This window comes from Gopherus evgoodei, unplaced genomic scaffold (genome assembly GCF_007399415.2).
Source record: "Gopherus evgoodei ecotype Sinaloan lineage unplaced genomic scaffold, rGopEvg1_v1.p scaffold_38_arrow_ctg1, whole genome shotgun sequence".
NCBI classification, from domain to species: domain Eukaryota; kingdom Metazoa; phylum Chordata; order Testudines; family Testudinidae; genus Gopherus; species Gopherus evgoodei.
The window spans coordinates 234,030-254,190 of NW_022060059.1; positions in this window are offsets into that span (position 1 = coordinate 234,030).

Consider the following 20,161-nt stretch of genomic DNA (forward strand, 5'->3'; position numbering starts at 1 on the left):
ACTAGTGACTTGGATTATATTCATTACCTTCATGCGGTGATTGAGAAGGAAAAAGTCAATCCCTTTCTTTATTGTGTGACCCAACCACTCACCCACTATAATAAAAATAATGTTTATTTCCTGATTATAGTACTCATGACATGTTAGGAAGGGATGGTCCCTGGCCCAAGGAGCTCACAGTGTAAGTATGGATGGACAGATAGACAGACAGAGGGAACTACAATGGAATTTTCAATGCAAATCAACCAGATTGACCAAAAGCAGCACTATATTCAGTGTTATTCCTTGACTTTAGCAAAGCTTCTGATATGGTCTTCCACAGTATTCTTGCTGGCAAGTTAAAGAAGTATGGGCTGGATGAATGGACTGTAAGGTGGATATAAAGCTGGCTAGATCATTGGGCTCAATGGGTAGTGATCAATGGCTCAATGTCTAGTTGGCAGCCAGTATCAAGTGGAGTGCCCCAAGGGTCGGTCCTGGGGCCACTTTTGTTCAATATCTTCATTAATGATCTGGAGGATGGCGTGGATTGCACCCTCAGCAAGTTTGCAGATGACACTAAGCTGGGAGGAGTGGTAGAGATGCTGGAGGGTAAGGATAGGATACAGAGGGACCTAGAGAAATTAGAGGATTGGGCCAAAAGAAATCTGATGAGGTTCAACAAGGACGAGTGAAGAATCCCATGCACTGCTACAGACTAGGGACTGAATGGCTAGGCAGCAGTTCTGCAGAAAAGGATCTAGGGGTTACAGTGGACGAGAAGTTGAATATGAGTCGACAGTGTGCCTTTGTTGCCAAGAAGGCTAACGGCATTTTGGGCTGTATAAGTAGGAGCATTGCCAGCAGATCTAGGGACGTGATCATTCCCCTCTATTTGACATTGGTGAGGCCTCATCTGGAATACTGTGTCCAGTTTTGGGCCCCACACTACAAGAAGGATGTGGAAAAATTGGAAAGAGTCTAGCGGCGGGCAACAAAAATTATTATGGGGCTGGAGCACATGACTTGTGCGGAGAGGCTGAGGGAAATGGGAATGTTTAGTCTGCAGAAGAGAAGAATGAGGGGGGTGGGATTTGATAGCTGCTTTCAGCTACATGAAAGGGGGTTCCAAAAAGGATGGATCTAGACTGTTCTCAGTGGTACCAGCTGACAGAACAAGGAGTAATGGTCTCAAGTTGCAGTGAGGGAGGTTTAGGTTGGATATTAGGAAAAACTTTTTCACTCAGAGAGTGGTAAAGCACTGGAATGGATTACCTAGGGAGGTGTTGGAATCTTTTTCCTTAGAGGTTTTTAAGGTCAGGCTTGACAAAGCCCTGGCTGAGATGATTTAGTTGGGAATTGGTCCGCTTTGAAGTGGATGGGTGAGATTCTGTGGCCTGCATTGTGCAGGAGGTCAGGCTAGATGATCATAATGGTCCCTTCTGATCTTAAAGTCTATGAGTCTTTGAGTCTAAGATGTAGATTTTTTTTGTCCCTGCACCATTTTCTACCATTTTATGAGTTTTCAAATGATACTTCACTGGGCATACCTTGTACAAAGATTAAAACAACACTGGACACGGGTATATTCTGTCATATAATAGAATCATAGAATCTCAGGGTTGAAAGGGACCTCAGGAGGTCATCTAGTCCAACTCCCTGCTCAAAGCAGGACCAATCCCCAACTAAATCATCCTAGCCAGGGCTTTGTCAAGCCTAACTTTAAAAACCTCTAAGGAAGGAAATTCCACCACCTCCCTAGGTAACCCTCATACAGCCCCCTCATGTTATTTTCCCATGGGATCCTGCCCATCAGCTGCCTTAGGGAGTCAAAGTCTGCTTTTCTGAATTCCAGGGTCCATATTCTGCTGCTTTCCTTTTTTCCTTGTGTCAGGATCCTGAACTCGACCATCTCATGGTCACTGCCTCCCAGATTCCCATCCACTTTTGCTTCCCCTACTAACTCTACTTTCTTTGTGAGCAGCAGGTCAAGAAGAGCTCTGCCCCAAGTTGGTTCCTCCAGCACTTGGACCAGGAAATTGTTCCCTACACTTTCCAAAAACTTCCTGGATTGTCTGTGCACCGCTGTATTGCTCTCCCAGCAGATATCAGTGTGATTAAAGTCTCCCATGAGAACCAGGGCCTGCGATCTAGTACCTTCTGCTAGTTGCCAGAAGAAAGCCTCATCCACCTCATCCCCCTGGTCTGGTGGTCTATAGAAGACTCCCACCACCCTTATTGTTCACACTTCTAAACTTAATCCTGAGTCTCTCAGGTTTTTCTGCAGTTTCATACCAGAGCTCTGAGCAGCCATACTGCTCTCTTACATCCAGTGCATCTCCCCCACCTTTTGTGCCCTGCCTGTCCTTCCTGAACAGTTCATATCCATCCATGACAGTACTCCAGTCATGTGAGTTATCCCACCAAGTCTCTGTTATTCCAATCACATCATAGTTCCTTGACTGTGCCAGGATATCCAGTTCTCCCTGCTTGTTTTCCAGACTTCTTGCATTTGTGTATAGGCACTTAACATAACTCACTGATTGTCCCGCTTTCTTGGTCTGAGACAGAAGTCCTCCTCTCTTGCGCTCTCCTGCTCATGCTTCCTCCCGGTATCCCATTTCCCCACTTACTTCAGGATTTTGGTCTCCTTCCCCCGATGAACCTAGTTTATAGCCCTCCTCACTACCTAGTTTAAAGCCCTCCTCATTACCTAGAAGAAGGGGTCCTGGCCTAAGTAGTTTGGCTGGTAAGACTGTTGAGAGCATGTGGTGAGAAAAAAAAGTATGGTGAGTTTAACATAGTGCCTAACTTCAACTAGTTGTGTTTTATCTTTATTTTTCTTGTAATTATTTCTGACTTATGCATCATTACTTGTATTATCTACAAAGAGTGAGATTTTAATTGAATAAACCTGTTTTATCTAAACCAATGTGTTTGCACTGAAGTGTTTGGGAAACTCCATTTGGAGTAACAAGATTTGTGCATATCACTTCTAGTAATAAAATAAAAGACTACATATAAGCTTGTATTGTCCAGGAGAGGACTGGGCAGTACAAAATATACATTGCTGGGGTCACCCTGCAGTGTAATTCAGACTGGGAAGAGCCTAGGTGTGGCTGGCTGCTGCACACTCAGACATAGCTGGGAGTGACTTGCATGCTAGAAACTGTTTTTGGAGGCTATAGCAGCAAAGCAGTGTAAAGGGCACCCCAGGTTAGAGGGTATGGGTGACACAGCTACTCACTAGTCTGAATTGTGCCCTGGTCCTGGGTATGTCACACATCACTTCCACTTCACCCCATTTCTTAGATGGCTCATAGATAAAACCGGCATCTGGTAGCAGCAGAGATGGGATGGGGCCGTGCTGGGGTGCTAGCCTGGGAGACCCAAGTTGGGTTCCCTGCTCTGCTACAGTCTCCCTCTGTTACCTTGAGTCCAGAGTTACAAAAGTATTTTGGTTTCTAGTGGGATTTACAAAGGTGACTAAGTCTTCACCAAGGGGAGTTAGGTGCCTAACCTTCCTAGGCATCTATGTGACTTACCATAGTGCTTATCGGCATCTTTAAAGCCAGATTAAAAAAGTTATCTGAGAGCCTAAGTGTCTCTGTGCCTCAGTTCCCTACCTGTAAACTGGGATCATTGCACTGCCCTGGGGTACTGTGAGGACAAGTACATTAAAAAATGTGAGGTGTTCAGACTATGCTAATGCAGGCTAGATAAGGATCTCTGGTAGATGAGGAACCAATGCGGAGCAAGGATCACCAGGGAGTGCCCCCTTACACATGTCACTTTGTGTCCTGCCAATAGGAAATGATAGCCAGCTTAGGCTAGGGCAGCCATGAGCTCCCAGTGAGAGACTCTGCTGAGGAGGGGGCTTGCTGCTGGCACTGTCTGTAATCAGTAGCAAGCTCTTTGTTGCTAGTTGAGTGGAAAGGGTCCTGCCAATCCAGTTCCTATTCATTACCTGCTTTAATGGCTGTATTTTCCAAAGGCAGCTCAATCATGGTCACTCAGTGAGCAAAACAACCCAGACAGACTCTGCTCTGCCATTCAGCTATTCTGCTGCTTAACACATGTGGCTGCTGAGTCGGGGGGTTGAGAATTGAAGAGTTGGATTTAGGTATCCAAAGACCAGCAGCTGGGTACTTAAACCCCTTTGTGGATCTAACCCTCCATGCCTTAGTATTCTTTGAGAAACTAGCACTAGTTTGCATTGGCTCTGGCAGCACATGGCTGGAACTGAACAACCTCTCAAAGCACGAAACTGTTGCATGTCACAACAGGAATTGGAAGGTTATGCTACACCTAGGACAGGGAGGTAAGGTTGAGTGTAATGAGGCCTCTCTCAGTGATATCAGTCTGTATGTACTTCAACCAACGGGCATGATTAGATGCAGTCTGTGCTGCACCAGGTTGAGCCACACTCAAGCAAAGAACAGACCCAGAGAGAAACCCATTGTTTCCCATCGAAGCAAACAATATAGATAATGTTCCCTTGCTGGCAGCTAGATGCCAGATAATCATTTCAAGCTCTGCCTTGCTGGCAGCTATATTGTTATATCTTTGGGGAGAAAGAAATGAGAGAGGCTTATTTGTTTTGTTTTGTTTTGTTTTGTTTTAATAACTATCCTATCTCTCTCTGGAAGGCTGCCAAGCAGAAGTGCAGTCTGCTGGAGATAGGGGCGATTTTTGAACAGATGTTGACATGGGATCCCAAGCACTTCTCCACTCTGAACTTTAATCCACTCCTACCCATTAGCAAATTCAGATGATACAGTCAGTGCTCATGTGTTTACTAACTAAAACCAGGTGATTCATTGTAGTAAAGGGGGCGGGGGGCTGGTCAGAGTTCACGGGCAAAAGGTTTAATTGACATCTATGGCAAGCTCGTCTACTGCTGTATACTAGTGTAAACCACACACCTCCTGGGGGTGTGGTGCTCTGTCCCCTCTCTTGGCACCTAGACCACTTGGAAATGAATGAGTCTGCTACAGCCTTAGCTGAGGGCCACATAGCTTTTAGCTCATGCAGTAGAGGTTCATGGATTTAGCTCCTGAGGTCCCAGGTTCGATCCTGCCCACTTAAGACTGGGGTCTGTCAGTATTACGCTAGCGTAGATCCGTTGGTTTAGATGGAGCCATGCTGACCTGAACCAGCTGAGGCTCTGGTACCTGCTGTCCTCTGTGTTAAGACTGCATAGGAAAATACCTGCCCTAATGAACACTGGATATTCAAGAGTAAGCCCTGGGTTTGGATCTGAACCACAACCTCTTCTTTATGTGTACTTTCCTGCTTATATGAATACACAGGTGGGGGGTTTCTTCCAGCAGCACTATGCACTGTGCTGCCTAAATCCCAGCACTGATGCAGAAACTGCTCTTAGGGGTGGATTCACTTTGATAAGAACCTGCAGGCCTCCTTCACCCTTTATCCCTGCTAAAATCTTATGCTCAGAACCCTCTTGTCTCATTATTTATTTCTATTATAGTGGCTAAGGGTATGGAATTAGGTCGATTTTATAGATTTTATAGAAGTTGATTTTTAGAAATTGATTTTATACAATCGATTGTGTATGTCCCCACTAAGTGCATTAAGTCAGCGGAGTGCTTTCTCACTACCATGACTAGCATTGACTCATGGAGTGGTGCACTGTGGGAAGCTATCCCACAGTTCCCACAGCCCATTGGAATTATGGGTTAAGCTCCCAATGCCTGATGGGGCAAAAACATTGTCGTGGATGGTTTAGGGTACAAGTCGTCACTCTCCACTCCCTTCCTCCCTCCCTCCGTGAAAGCAACTGCAGGCAATCATTTTGCGCCTTTTTGCCTGGGTTACCTGTGCAGACACTGCTGTTGTGAGCACTGTAAACACCTCACACATTATACTGCAGTATGTGCAGAGCCTGGCTAAGAGACAGCAGCACAAGGACAATTGTGATGAGGACATGGACACAGATGTTCCTGAAAGCATGGGCTGTGGTAATTGGGATATCATGGTGGCAGCGGGGCTGATTGATACAGTGGAACGCCGATTCTGAGCCCAGCAAACAAGCACAGACTGGTGGGACTGCACAGTGTTGCAGGTATGGGATGATTCCCAGTGGCTGCAAAACTTTCGCATACATAAGGTCACTTTCCTGGAACTCTGTGAGTTGCTTTCCCCAGCCCTGAAGCACAGGAATACCAAGATGAGAGCTACCCTGACTATTGAGAAGCGAGTGGCAATAGCCCTTTGGAAGCTTGCAATGCCTGACTGCTAGTCAGTCCAGAATCAATTTGGAGTGGGCAAATCTACTGTGGGGACTGCTGTGATTCAAGTAGCCAATGCAATCACTGATGTTCTGCTATCAAGGGTAGTGACTCTGGGAAATGTGCAGGTCATAGTGGATGGCTTTGCTGCAATGGGTTCCCCTAACTGTGGTGGGGCCAGGGCCGGCGCTACCATTTAGGCAGCCTAGGCAATCGCCTAGGGTGCCAGAATAAATGGTGGGCGCCGTTTTGCCGGAGGGGGCGGCAGGCGGCTCCGGTGGAGGTGCCGCAGTGGTGCCTGCGGACAGTCGGCTGCTCGCGCGGCTCCGGTGGACCTCCCGGAGGCACAACTGCAGCAGCTCCACTGGAGCCATGGAGCACCGGATCCTCCGCAGGCACCACTGCAGCAGCTCCAGCGGTGCCGCGGGACCAGTGTGCGGGGCGGTGAAATTGCCATCCGCCTAGGGCGCTCAAACCCCTAGTGCCGGTCCTGGGTGGGGCGATAGACGGAACGCATACCCCTATCTTGGCACCGGACCACCTTGCCAACCAGTACATAAACCTTACAAAGGGTACTTCTCAATGGTGCTGCAAGCACTGGTGGATCACAAGGGACGTTTCACTGACATCAACATGGGATGGCCAGGAAAGGTGCATGTCACTCGCATCTTTAGGAACTCCAGGCTGTTTGAGCAGACCAGATCAGAAAATTGCTGTTGGGGATGTTGAAATGCCAATAGTTATCCTTGGAGACCCTGCTTACCCCTTGCTCTTATGGCTCATGAAGCCATACACAGGCAGCCTTGACTGTAGTAAGGAACAGTTCAACTATAGGCTGAGCAAGTGCAGAATGGTGGTAGAATGTGCCTTTGGACATTTAAAAGCTCGCTGGTGCTATTTGCTGACTAGGTTATACCTCAGAGCAACCAATATTCCCATTGTTATTACTGCTTGCCGTGTGCTCCATAATATCTGTGAGAGTAATGGGGAGACGTTTATGGCGGGGTGGGAGGTTGAGGCAAATCAGCTGTGTCATAAACAGATGGTTAAGGGTTAATGTCTCTTTTACCTGTAAAGGGTTAAGAAGCTCAGTGAGCCTGGCTGACACCTGACCAGAGGACCAATGGGGGGACAAGATACTTTCAAATCTTGGTGGATGGAAGTCTTTGTTTGTGCTGTTTGTTTTGTTCGTTGTTCGCTCTTGGGGCTAAGAGGGACCAGACGTGCAACCAAGTCTTTCTCCAATCTTTCTGAAACAGTCTCTCATGTTCAAAATAGTAAGTATTAGCTGGAAAAGGTGGATTAGTCTTATGTTTGTTTTCTTAACTTGTGAATGTGTATTTTGCTGGAAGGATTTTTACCTCTGTTTGCTGTAACTTTGAATCTCAGGCTAGGGGGGAGGGAGTCCCTCTAGGCTATATGAATCTGAATACCCTGTAAACATTTTCCACCCTGATTTTACAGAGATAATTTTTACTTTTTCTTTCTTTAATTAAAAGCTTTCTTTTTTAAGAACCTGATTGATTTTTTTCCTTGTTTGAGATCCAAGGGGATTGGGTCTGAACTCACCAGGGACTGGTGGGGGGAAAGGAGCGGGGGGGAAGGTTAATTCCTCTCTGTTTTAAGATCTAAGGAGTTTGGCTCAGTGTAGCCTCTCAGGGTAACCCAGGGAGGGGAAAGTCTGGGAGGGAGAAAAGAGGGGGGATGGTTTATTTCTCCTGGTTTTAAGACCCAAGGGGTTTGGGTCTTGGGTTCCCCAGGGAAGGTTTTGGGGGAACAGAAAGTGTGCCAAACATATTTTGGCTGGTGGCAGCGCTATCAGTTCTAAGCTAGGAATTAAGCTTAGAAGGGTCCATGCAGGTCCCCACTTTTGGACGCTAAAGTTCAAACTGGGGGAAAAATACCTTGACAGCCTGGCACAGGTAGGCATGCTGCTCATCAGAGAGGCTTTAAAAACCGGTTTCATGACTGACCAGGCTAAAGTGTGACAGTTGTGTGTGTTTCTCCTTGATGCAAACCCACCCCTTTGTTGATTTTAACTCCTTGTAAGCCAACCACCCTCCCCTCTTCAATCACAGCTAGCAAAGGAAATAAAGTCACTATTGCTTTGAAACCATGCATTCTTTCTTTATTAATTAAAATAAAAGGGAGATAACTGATGAGGTATCCCAGGTGGGGTAGTGTGGGGTGGGGAAGAAGGGGCGGAGAGAAGGACAAGGCCACATTGGTTATTGTAGCCACACTACAAATCAAAACTGTTTGAATGACAGCCTTCTGTTGCTTTGGTCGTCCTCTGGAGTGCAGTGGCTGGGTGCCTGGAACCTTCCCCACGTTCTTGGGCATCTGGGTGAGGAGGATATGGAACTTGGGGAGGAGGGCAGGCATTTGTGGTGCAGAGGTCTGTGCTCTTGTTGGCTTTCCTGCAGCTCCACCAGATGCCTGACCATGTCCGTTTGCTCCTCCATTAGCCTCAGCATTGCATCCTGCTTCTTCTCATAGCACTCACTTGATGCTTTCCTGGACTCTGCCTCTGAATGCCTCCATGCATTCAGCTGTGCCCTATCAATGCGGGAGAACTGTATGAGCTCGGAAAACATGTCATCGCGAGTGCGTTTTTTTCACCTTCTGATCTGCAATAACCTCAGGGATGGAGATGATAGGGGGAGCATTGAAACATTTGCACCTGCAGGGGAATAAAAAGGGAGAGTAAAATTTAAGATGACACATTTCTGAGAACAAAAGGAAGACTCTTTCACAGTGAATCAAGAAATTAACAGCAGACAGCACATGTGCTTTAAGTACAAGGTTGCCTTTTGCCTTTTATATTGAGCGCCTGTCGGTATGGTGACACATCACACACGGCTGGGCAACAGAATTCGGTTTCCAGGCAGCCATGGTAAGCCAAAGGGTATGTGGGTTTGGCTTCTAATGCCTTGATAACATGTAGGAATGTTTTCAAACTGCAGTACCCTCCTTTCCCATAGGAAGCAATGCCAGTTGGGTTTACCATTTAAAAGGAGGGGCTGCGGTTTCCAGGTGGATGTGCAGCACACACTTTCCCCCACCCCTCCGCATGGCTATTTAGGATGATCCCTTCACCCCTCTCCCTGTCAAATGGCTATTCTCAGGGATGATCCCTTTTAGCCAAGCACAAACAGCCCAGCATGAATGGGGTCCTTTTACTGTTCCATTACAAAAATTCCCCTATTTCAACCAGGTGACCATGAATGATATCACTCTATTGAGGCTAACACAGAAAGATATAGACTGAATGTTGCTTGAATGCTACCAAAGCCCAGGACAATTCACTGCCATGCTTTGTGCTGCAACGATTCCAGACGACTTGCTACTGGTTTGGCATGGTAAAGTGGCCTACCATGGAGGATGAAATAAGGCAGCCTCCCCAGTAACCTTCTGCAAAGGCTTTCTGAGTATCTCCAGGAGAACTTCATGGAGATGTCCCTGGAGGATTCCCGCTCCATCCCCAGACACATCAACAGATTTTTCCAGTAGCTGTACTGGCCACAAATGCATCCCAAGTCTTCAGGGCAAATCAAATATTAAACACTATTGCTTTTAAACTCTGTACTGTACTTACAAATGTGCACTCATCAGAAGGGCCTTCTCTGCCTTCAGGGTCCAGGAACCGACCTTGGGAGAGTATTGGCTCCAGGGTGATGAAAAGGTCCTAGCTGCCGGGGAGAACAGATTTACTGCTTGCCTGCTCACATTCTCCTCCTCCTCCTCCTCCTCTTCCTCAGCCACAAAATCCTCTTCTGTGTTGCATGACACTCTCCCATTGCAGATGTCCACGGACAGTAGGGTAGTGGTAAGGTTCCCTCCCTAGAATGCCAGGCAGCTGATCATAGAAGCGGCACGTATGGGGCTCTGACCCAGAGTGACTGTTTGCCTCCTTTGTCTTTTGATAGGCTTGCCTGAGCTCCTTGACTTTCACACAGCACTGCTGTGTGTCCCTGTTGTAGCCTCTGTCCATCATGCCCTGTGCGATCTTGGCATATATATTGACATTTCTTCTTTTTGATCGGTGTTCTGCCTGCACAGATTCTTCTCCCCATACAGCAATCAGATCCAGTGTCTCCCGTTCACTCCATGATGGAGCTTGTTTGCGATTCTGGGGGGACTGCATGGTGCTGCTGAGCTCGCCATGCTAACCAAACAGGAAATGTAATTCAACATTTCCCAGGGCTTTTCCTGTGTACCTGGCTAGTGCATCGCAGTTGAAAGTTCTGTCCAGAGCGGTCACACTGGAGCATTCTGAGATAGTGCCAGGAGGCCAATAATTTTGATTTGTGTCCGCGCTACCCCATATTTGACCCAGCAAAGTCGATTTTAGCGCTATTCTCCTCGTCGGGGAGGAGTACAAAAGTTGATTTTAAGAGCCTTTTAGGTCTACAGAATGGGGTTACTTGCGTAGACGCATTCATTATAAAATCGACCTAATGCAACTAAATTCGACCTAACCCTGCAGTGTAGACCAGGGCTAAGAGTCCTAGTCACAGACCAGGACTTTATTGTGCTAGTCACTGAGATATTTGGGGCCTCCTTTTCTATTCATCCACCTGTTCCTATGGGTGCAGCAGGGGATGAGGGGGATCTTCTCATTTCCTTTTTCCCTTTTATTCCCAACTACCTCTCCAATTTTACTTTTCCAAATCCCCAATCTCCAGTCTTCTTGTGCATTGGAACTATTGGCTTAGGGCACCACCTAGTGGAGTTTCTTTCAGCAGCCACAGGCAATGTGTGGAGGTCTTGTCAATAGATCTGGGTAAAAATTTTCAGACAAAACTTTTTTTGGCAAGAAACCCAGATTCAGCAACATGAAAACACTTGGAAAATTCATGTCAGTTTTGTCAAATTGTTCTGGTTAGGGCAGGAGGGGGAATCTGTAAAAATTGAAAGATTTAATTTTTTATTTGAAATGACTATTGCTTCAACATTTCCTTTTAATTTTATTTTTAAATGAAATGTTTAAAAATTGTCAAAATTAAATGAAATATTTTGAGTTTGGGGTGCTGAAATTTTTTTTATAGGGGCAGTGCTGAGAGCCATTGAACCGAACTATAAACCACTTCAAGCCAGGGATGTGGCAGTGAGCACCCCCTGCAAACCAAATTCCAGCACCAATGCAAGGGGCTGTTTGCAGGAAGGGGAAGGAAGAAGAGGAGAGATGGGCAAGGGACAGAGAGAGGGGATCTTGATCTTCACTGCCACAAGTCAAGTATGACCAGATGAGGTGGAGAATGGGCTCCGTTCTGCCCATTACTGCGCTATCCCAGTCTGGATCTGTCAAGGCAAAATCCCCATTCTGGCACTTTGAGTGCAGAAGGTAGGAGCCTGCAAGGATTCTAAAAATTAATGTTTGCCACACCAGGCTTGTATTAAACTCCTAAGGTTACAGCTTTTCTCTGACCTTGGCTTGGTAAACACTGCCACCACCCAAATGCAAAAACAAAACAAAATGTTGGACCCATGAAGGAACACTTGGAAATTCTTTCCTAGGGGGTACCCTCAAGCTCTTTCACACACACACACCCTGGGGAAAAGCTGAGGATAAAAAACAAAGGAAATTAACTTTAGCCATCAGCTAATCAAACAGCACACAAACCTCTTAGGACACCAAAAATCCAATCCTGTTCTTAAAAAAGATAAATTTTATTAAAAACAAATATGGAAGAAAATCTGGAATTTAGGTTTCTGCTAGATTTTAAAAGAGAAATTCCAAAAATTAAGCACCCAAACCAGCTTTCTTGGGGGTTCAGCTTAAAGGTTACAAGCAAACAAAAGCATCAGGGGTTAGCACAGAGGGGAGCCACTAGCCGAAATAAATCTGATAACATCTAACTAAACATTCCCTATCCAAATTATTTTTTCTAGGTATGGAAGATACTTTTTCATACCTGGTTCAAACTTTACATAGCATTCCTGCTAACAGCATTGCTGCTCCATGTCCCTCCAGCCCAGAGAACAACAGACAAAGGGAAAGTTTCTCTCCTAAATTTAAAAAGTTATAGCCTTCCCATTGGCTCTTTTGGTCAGCCAATTTTGAAGTTCTAGCCTTCCCACTGGCTCTTTTGGTCAGGTGCCCATCTTTATTTTCTTTACCTGTGGGACTTTTAAACCCTTTATAGGCTAAAGCAAGTAGAGAACAGCTACCAAAAGGGGTTTTACAGCTAACTGGCTGGCTGGCTGTCCATCAAAGGGACACCCAGCCATCATTATCACATGGCCCCCCAAATCACAGATGGTGTTGGCCAGCCTGGTTCAGGTTGAGTCCACATCGGTTGGGACATGAGATGTGGAAACAGAGTTAATAAGGAACATGTACCTCTAATTTTACTAATAATTACATGAAGAACTAAACAGTACTTTTTACATTTCAAGGACTACAATGACTTAGAATGCAGGGACATTTTTACCCGGCTGATTTGGGGAAACCTTCCTGGGACAGTGCATCAGCCACTTTGTTAGAGACTCCTGAAATGTGTTGTATTTCAAAATCAAAGTCTTGAAGAGCTAAACTCCACAAAAGAAGATTTTTGTTAGTCTCTTTGACTGTGTGAAACCACTTCTATGCAGCACAGTCAGAACAGCCACCCCTAAATGTATGGATGTAGCTTCTCCAGAGCATACACAATTGTGTAACATTCTTTTCTGAGACTGACCAGTGGCTTTCTCTCTTAGAAAGTTTTTTGCTGAGAAACACAACAGGATGGAATTGTTGATCTGGTCCTTCCTGCACTAAAACTGCTCCTACACCACGCTCAGATGTATCTGTGGTTATGATGAATGGTTGGTCAATGTCCAGGGCCCTCAGTAAAGGGTCAGATGTAAGGGCCACGTTAAACTGGTTAAAGGCTTTTTGACACTTTTCAGTCCACTAAACTACATTTGGCTATTTTTTCCTGGTCAGGTCTGTCAGTGGAGTGGTAATTTGGCTGTAATCATCGATAATACTCGGCCAATCCCAAGAAGGATTGGACCTGCTTCTTTGACTTACAGCCAGGCCAATTTTGGATAGCATTTACCTTAGCCTGCAGGGGGTTGATAGTACCTTGGCCCATCTGGTGTCCAAGGTATGTAACCCTGTTTAGGCCTATTTGACACTATTTGGCCTTAACAGTTAATACTGCCTCCCTTATGCACTGGAAGACAGCTTGGAGATGTTCCAGGTGTTCTGCCCAGGAATCTGAGAATGTAGCCACATCACTGAGGTAGGCAACTGCAAATTCCCCAGATCCAGCTAGAAGGTTATCTACCAGTCTCTGGAAGGTGGCAGGCGCATTTCACAGTCCAAAAGGGAGCACATTACATTCATACAGCCCTAAATGGGTGATGAAGGCTGATCTTTCTTTGGCTGGGTCATCTAGCAGCACTTGCCAGTACTCTTAGTTAAGTCTAAGGCGGAGATGAACTGGGCACTGAAACGGAACTTCACAGTGGCTGGAGAGGGATCCTGACCTGGTCTTGGGTCTTTCCCACCCTCTGGCACACCTCACAAGACCAGAGATAGGTAGAAACATCCTTGACCATTCCCTCCCAGTGAAATGACTTCCCTAAACGGTCTTTGGTCCTGTTCACCTCAGCATAGTCACTAGGGTGATCGTGGCCTAAGCTATACTTAGATGGAACTACCAGCTGTCTCTGAGGATGCCAGTCCTCCTTCTGCCCACCAGAAAGGGTCTCCTTGTATAAGAGTCCTCCTTCTATAACAAACCTGGACCTATTAGAAGAGCTGAGAGGCAGTGGGTTGCTCTATGCTGCTGTCCAAGCTCCCTTGAGTCTTTCATCCACTTCCTACTTTGCCTGGAACTGCTCCCTTGATGCTGGAGACATTAGTTCCTCGCTGGGTTGTGGACTTGGGCTTGTCCCACTGGAAGAGATGCAGGTGATGGGGCTGTTTCTGTTGACTGTGAACTGCTCTCCACTGGTGCACTAGGTGGTATTTCAGGCTCCGGTTGAGCCTCTTGTGCCGGTTTAGCTGCTGCTGCAGGTGCAGGATCTATGGCGCCCTTTGGTGCTGGCTCCCCTGACTCTGGTGTGGTTGCAAGCATGGGCTCTGGTGCTGATTGCTTTGCCAGTTCTGATCCTTGGGCTGGTTCTCTAGTCTGGGGTTTGGTTTCAACACCTCTGGCTGGGTTTCTGTAGGAGGCTGAGGAATGGAGTTAGGTGTTTAGCCTAGTTGAGGGTGTCCATCCCCACCCTTTTTGTTAGACTTTGTGGCAAAGTACGTGCTTCTCCTCAGCAGGCTCAGTCCTTTTTAGCCTTGGAGACACAGGCTTGGCCAAAGCAAAATCCTTCCAGGTCACACAGGGGCTGGCTGATCCCTCCCTCGGTCAGTCTCTTGTGCTGGGTTTCTCCCCTTCTGAGGACAGAGTGCACTCTTCCTTGCTGGAAGGGTTCAGAGCCTTGCTGCACCTAACTTGCCGGCAGCTTCTCTGCTTTTCTCACTCTCTCCCACTGCTTCCATGCCAGGGAGGGTTTAAAAAGGTCTCCAGCAGTTGGGGCCAGCTGAACCTAATTAGTTCCCCAGTAACTCCTTTTCCAGCTGAACCTTATTTCCCCATGGCTATCTCTCCTCAGTAGATAGGGAGAGGCCTTTTAAGCCCCCTGGGACTAATTACTACCCCTCCCTTTGTAGCCATTTGTCCTGGGTTTGCCACAACTTACATGGTTGGCTAAGTCTTCTCCCAGCAGCACGGGAATGGGATAAACGTAATAGACTTCAAAAGTCCATATTCCTGACCAGTCCTTGTACTGGACAGGCAACTTGGCTGTAAGCAAGTTAAAAGAGTTGCCCTTAAAGGGTCGCACCATCACTTGGGCCTCTAGGTCAATGAATTTGGGGTCCACCAGGGATAGGTGGATAGCTGACACCGGTGCTCCAGTGTCTCTCCATGCAGTAATCTTTCTGCAACACTGACAGTTTCCCTTTGCTCTGGGGGTATGTGCGAGGCATCTGGGCCTCAGCTGCAGTCAGTTGGTGTTCTTGGGGCAGTTGGCCTTCACATGTCCCAGCTCATTACATTTAAAGCATCACCCAGATGACTGGGGACTAGGGCAAGGTGGGTGGTTGGAGAGTGGGGTGGGGGGATGAGAGGGCATCTGGGGTCTCCTTGGCTGTATGGAAGGCTCCTCCTTGCAAGGTCGGGCCTTGGGCTGACTCCAATGGTGGTCTCAGGTGTCCACTTCTGTTATCTGCACCAACTGCTACTAGCTTTCTTCTTCTCCGCCACCTCCCCCCATTTGGTTCCGATCTCCTCTACCTCTGTTACAGTTTTAGGCTTCCCAGCTAGGATGTACCTTTCTGTTTTCTCAGGAACACCCTTTAAGAACTGCTCCATTTGCATTAGGAGAGACAGATCTTCCAGAGATTTAACACTTGTTCCTGATTTCCAGACACCTCAATTTTTTACAATGTGGTAGGCATGTCGGGAAAATGCCACTTCCGGTTTCCACCTCAGGTCTCTGAAGTGCCAACAGGCATGCTCGGGTGTTAGCACAATCCTAATTTTGGCCTTTTGTTCCCAGTCCCGCATCCTTTCCCTGTATTTCTGTCATGGATCTGGATGTCTGGGCTTGATCTGGGTCTGTCTTCTCCGTGGCGTGCCACTTTGGGAAGACTGGTTGCTCTAGGGTTTCGGTGCCTCACCTCAGTCTCATGCATAGGCTGCCCTACTCTAGCCTAACTATTTCATTGCCACGAAGCTAGAAAAAAAAATTGCTTGTTGGACTCCCTGGCTTTACAGGCTAATCCTCTGGCTTGCCTGTTCCCCCTCAGGCAGAAAAGAAAAGAAAAGAAAAGAAAAGAAAAGAAAAGAAAACATCCCGGGTTTTCAAGCAGCCAAAAGGTCTGTGCTCCTGTTTCAAAATGATCCCACCACCATAAATCCAATCCTGGTCTTAAAAAAGGTAAATTTTATTAAAAATACATCTGGAACTTAGGATTTTGCTAGATTTTAAAAGGACAATTCCAAAAATTAAGTACCCAAACTAGCCTTCTTGGGGGTTCAACTTAAAGGTTACAAGTAACAAAAGCATCAGAGTTTTTAATTTTAAAAAGTTCTAGCCTTCTCATTAGCTCTTTTGGTCAGGTCCCCACTTTTTTCCCCTTTACCTGGGGGACTTTTAAAACCCTTTACAGGTAAAGCAAGTAGAGAACAGCTACCAAGAGGGATTGTACAGCTAACTGGCTGGCTGGGTGTCTCTCAAAGGGAGCTCCCCCACCCCCTTTCATTATCACAGGATCAAATCCTCAGTGTTTGGGTGTCCTGCTCACAGTGAGGGGGGAGGTTGGGCTGGGAGTGGAGGATCCTATTTCAGAACAGACTCCTCCTCCTCTTCTTGTACCAAAGCTAGCCCAGGCTGGGAAGGATTTTTCCCTGTTCCTCTCAAGAACACTCCCGCCCCCGCTCCTAACCACAACCTGTGTCCTGATCTGACCTGCCTGTCCTGATGCTAAGCTGATGAGTGGTAGCCAGACAGTTGTACATTACTGTATCTGATCCCCACCCCCAACCCCTCCCTGGCCTGTGGATCCCCTTGCTTCACACCCTAGCATATGCTTCTCTTGGGCACATCCATACTAACAGTCATCTCAGAAGGGCAGGCCCGTAGTTCTGACTCCCTGGCTTTGTAATAGAACCCTGGCCTGGCAGCTCCATCCTGTCCTTCAGTCCCCCATGGCTCCTGCAACCCCGCCTCAGGGAAGCAAATTCTGGGGGACACACATGCCTGCAACATACCAGTCTCCTTTTCAATGGGCTGGATCAGGGGCTGTTGTTCCCTGCAGCTGTTGAGCAGTGGCTGCTGGTGATGCCAGACAGGAGTGCTGCAGGTGAATCAGTAAAGGGTGGCTCCCAGGGCCAATGAAGACAAGAGGAGTCTCTGAGAAACAGCCTGTGTTTTCCCAAAACCGAGGGGAGTGGGAACTGGATGTTGGTTGTGGCAGGAAGATGGGGGAGGGGAACTGTAGCCTGTAAGATTATCCAAGATTGCACTGCTGGCAAGTGCTGCCTTGCCTGTTACATCAACTCTGGTATTTCCAACCCCCGGGGGAAGGGGTTGAGGGAAGTGGGGCGGAGAAGAGATGAAGGAGAAAAAATAAACAGGGAAACAGCAGGCCAAGGAATTCTTCAGGGTCCTAGAATTAGCCCTGTTCAATATCATTGCCCTGTCCAGCCCCTGCCCCTAGATACTGGGACACCACTGGCCAGCCCTTTCCAACAGGCTTGGGTTGGCTTCAGAATGCCCTGTCCCCAGCTTCGGAGCTGGGAAGGGAGAACTGTGGGATGGGGAAAACATGGTCAGCATTTCAAGCACCAGTTTCTTCTGAAACCCCTGAAAAAAACCAGCTCACGAGAGTGCCCTGTTTGGTACTTAAAGGCTAGAGATCAGCTAGGCATAGGACTAGGGGTAGGGTCTATTGCCTGCTCTGCAATGGCAGGCTCTGCAATCCTGGGGGAGAGGCTCAGACTCAGTGAAATAGAGACAGAAGGAAGCCAAGCCTTCCTACCCAGAGGGGACTGTGAGGCTAAGGGGGTGAATGTGTATAAAGGCCTTTCAGATCCTCCCAGGCAATGCTATAAAAATGCAGGTGTCTGGGCCCTGGCATGGCAATTTAAGTGATCTTTATTTCATTATTACTGTAGTGCCTTTGGGCTCTTGTCATGGCACAGGACCCCATTGTGCGAAGTGCTGCACAAACACAGAACAAAGAGTTTACAATCTAAATAAGAGGCAAGAGTCATCAGACGGCTACAGACAGACATGGGTGTATAAGGAAACAAGGAGACCATATAGGTCAACATGGTACACAGTGGAGATATGCAGTGATCTCAGCAAACCAGTGACCTAACCAGGGTCAGGTGTTTTGTAGGCATCAAAGCAAAGGAGGGAGTTGAGGAAGAAAAGGACGTTGCTTGGTGATGTTTCTGGGCAGCACCACCCAGGCGTGAGGGGCAGCGTGGGAGAAAACATGAAGGTGTTTGGTTGACAATGTAACAAGTAGGAGATGGAAGCTGGTTGCTCAGGGATAGGAAGCAAGATCTCAAGAGAGCATGAGAGCTAAATGCTCAGCTGTGGCATCTCACTTTGGTGTCCATGACTGGAACCTGAACTCATAGCTTCCACAGGTGAAATCCCCACCCCACAGAAGTGGAGTTTTTTTCCCTTGACTTCACAGGGGCCAGTGTTTATCTCATAGTGCCTAGCTTTACCACAGCGGCTCTCAAGCTGTGATCCAGGGGGATTCAAAGAGCTAAGCCATTGGGCACTGGAAAGACTGGGAGAGGAAATGGAGAATACAACCCTCCCGCATAGAGATGAGTCCTGCTTGGCAGGGGGCATCATAGAAGGAGCTTGCATTGCCTTGACCCAGACTTCAACTGCCATTTGGATAAATAAAGGATTCACCTTCCTTCCCAGGGATATGAATCTTCAGTACCAGAGCCCCTTGGAATTGGGAGGAAGTCTCCCAAGCAATGGTGGGTTAACCTCAAAAGAATGGGAGATTCAATTTGGATCAGAACCTCAAAGTTTGGGGGAAAAGGATAGAGCCTGTTTGCCATTCCTAAAACAGCCAGAGTGGGTCTCTATGGAGCAACACACTCTTTCCTGAGGTGTAAGCATGTTCCTCTGCAGCAGCCCAGCTGGCCTGGAATCAACTCCTGTCTTGCTCAGGTCACCATGAGTAACATGCCACCTCTTTGCTAGGACACCCCAATGCAAGCATAGTATTAGATCCCTACTTTGCCAGCATAAAGATGTGCTAGCACCCAGGTGGGACAGATACAGATCAGCTGGGTGCAACTGAAGAGATGGCCTTGCAAAATAAGAGACATTTGGGGAGGGCCATCTGCTTTCTTTTTCAGTGCAAACATTTGAAAAGCACTGAGTAACAAGCAAAGGTTGTCAGATCCTTGACTAGGGCTCAGGTTACAGTCAAATGCTCTGCAAAGGTAAACTTTTCTTGCATCTGATATGATCAGGGAGTCCTCTCAAGGGCATAAAGCACCAGAAACCTGCCTCTGAGTGTCCCCTTGCATTTGATAAGGTGGTTCCCATCCCAGGTAACCTAAAATGGTGTTAAAAATAAAAACAACTCTGAGCAGTTAAAAACTAAGTCTGGAATAAATGGCAATGGAGACAGATTGATTGGTGTTCTCTGAGCTGCCCATAATCTCTTAAATTGCATGTCAGGGAAATAGCAAGTCTCAGGGAGAACGGGTGAGAGCCGAGACAGCTGTTGCCTTTGCTCTTGGAAAGAGCACAGACAGATTTCTGAGAGAAACAGAGGCACGGAGAGAGAGAGAAGGATATGAAGGGTGATACATATATAGATATGGGTGTTTGTGTGCATATCAGATAGATACCTATGTGTGGAGTGACTGAGGCAGGGGGCTGTAGGAAGAGAAATGTTGGTGGCATGGTTACAACAGTTGAATGGTGCCCTGGAGAACTGGATTCTATTCCTGCCTCTGCCACAGAGTTCCTATGTGATGCTGGGCAAGTCACTTTAACCAGACTTTTCACTGGTGGCCACTGTTTGGTCCTTGTTTTCTGGGTGCCCAACTGGATACACCTGAGATCTGATTTGCTGATGTGTAGAGAACTCACCACTGCAGCTGACATCAGTGGCCACTCTGCTCTGAATGGAGGGCACCCAAAATTAGCTGATGCTTTTGGCAATTGTGGTTTTAATTTCTGTGCCTCAGTTCCCATAAGAACATCAGAACGACCAGACTGGATCAGACTGATGGTCCATCTAGCCCCGTATCCTGTCTTCCAACAGTGGCCAATGCTAGGTGCCCCAGAGGAAATGAACAGAATAGATAATCATCAAGCGATCCATTCCCTGTTGTCCATTCCCAGCTTCTGGCAAACAGAGGCTAGGGACACCATCCCTGCCCATC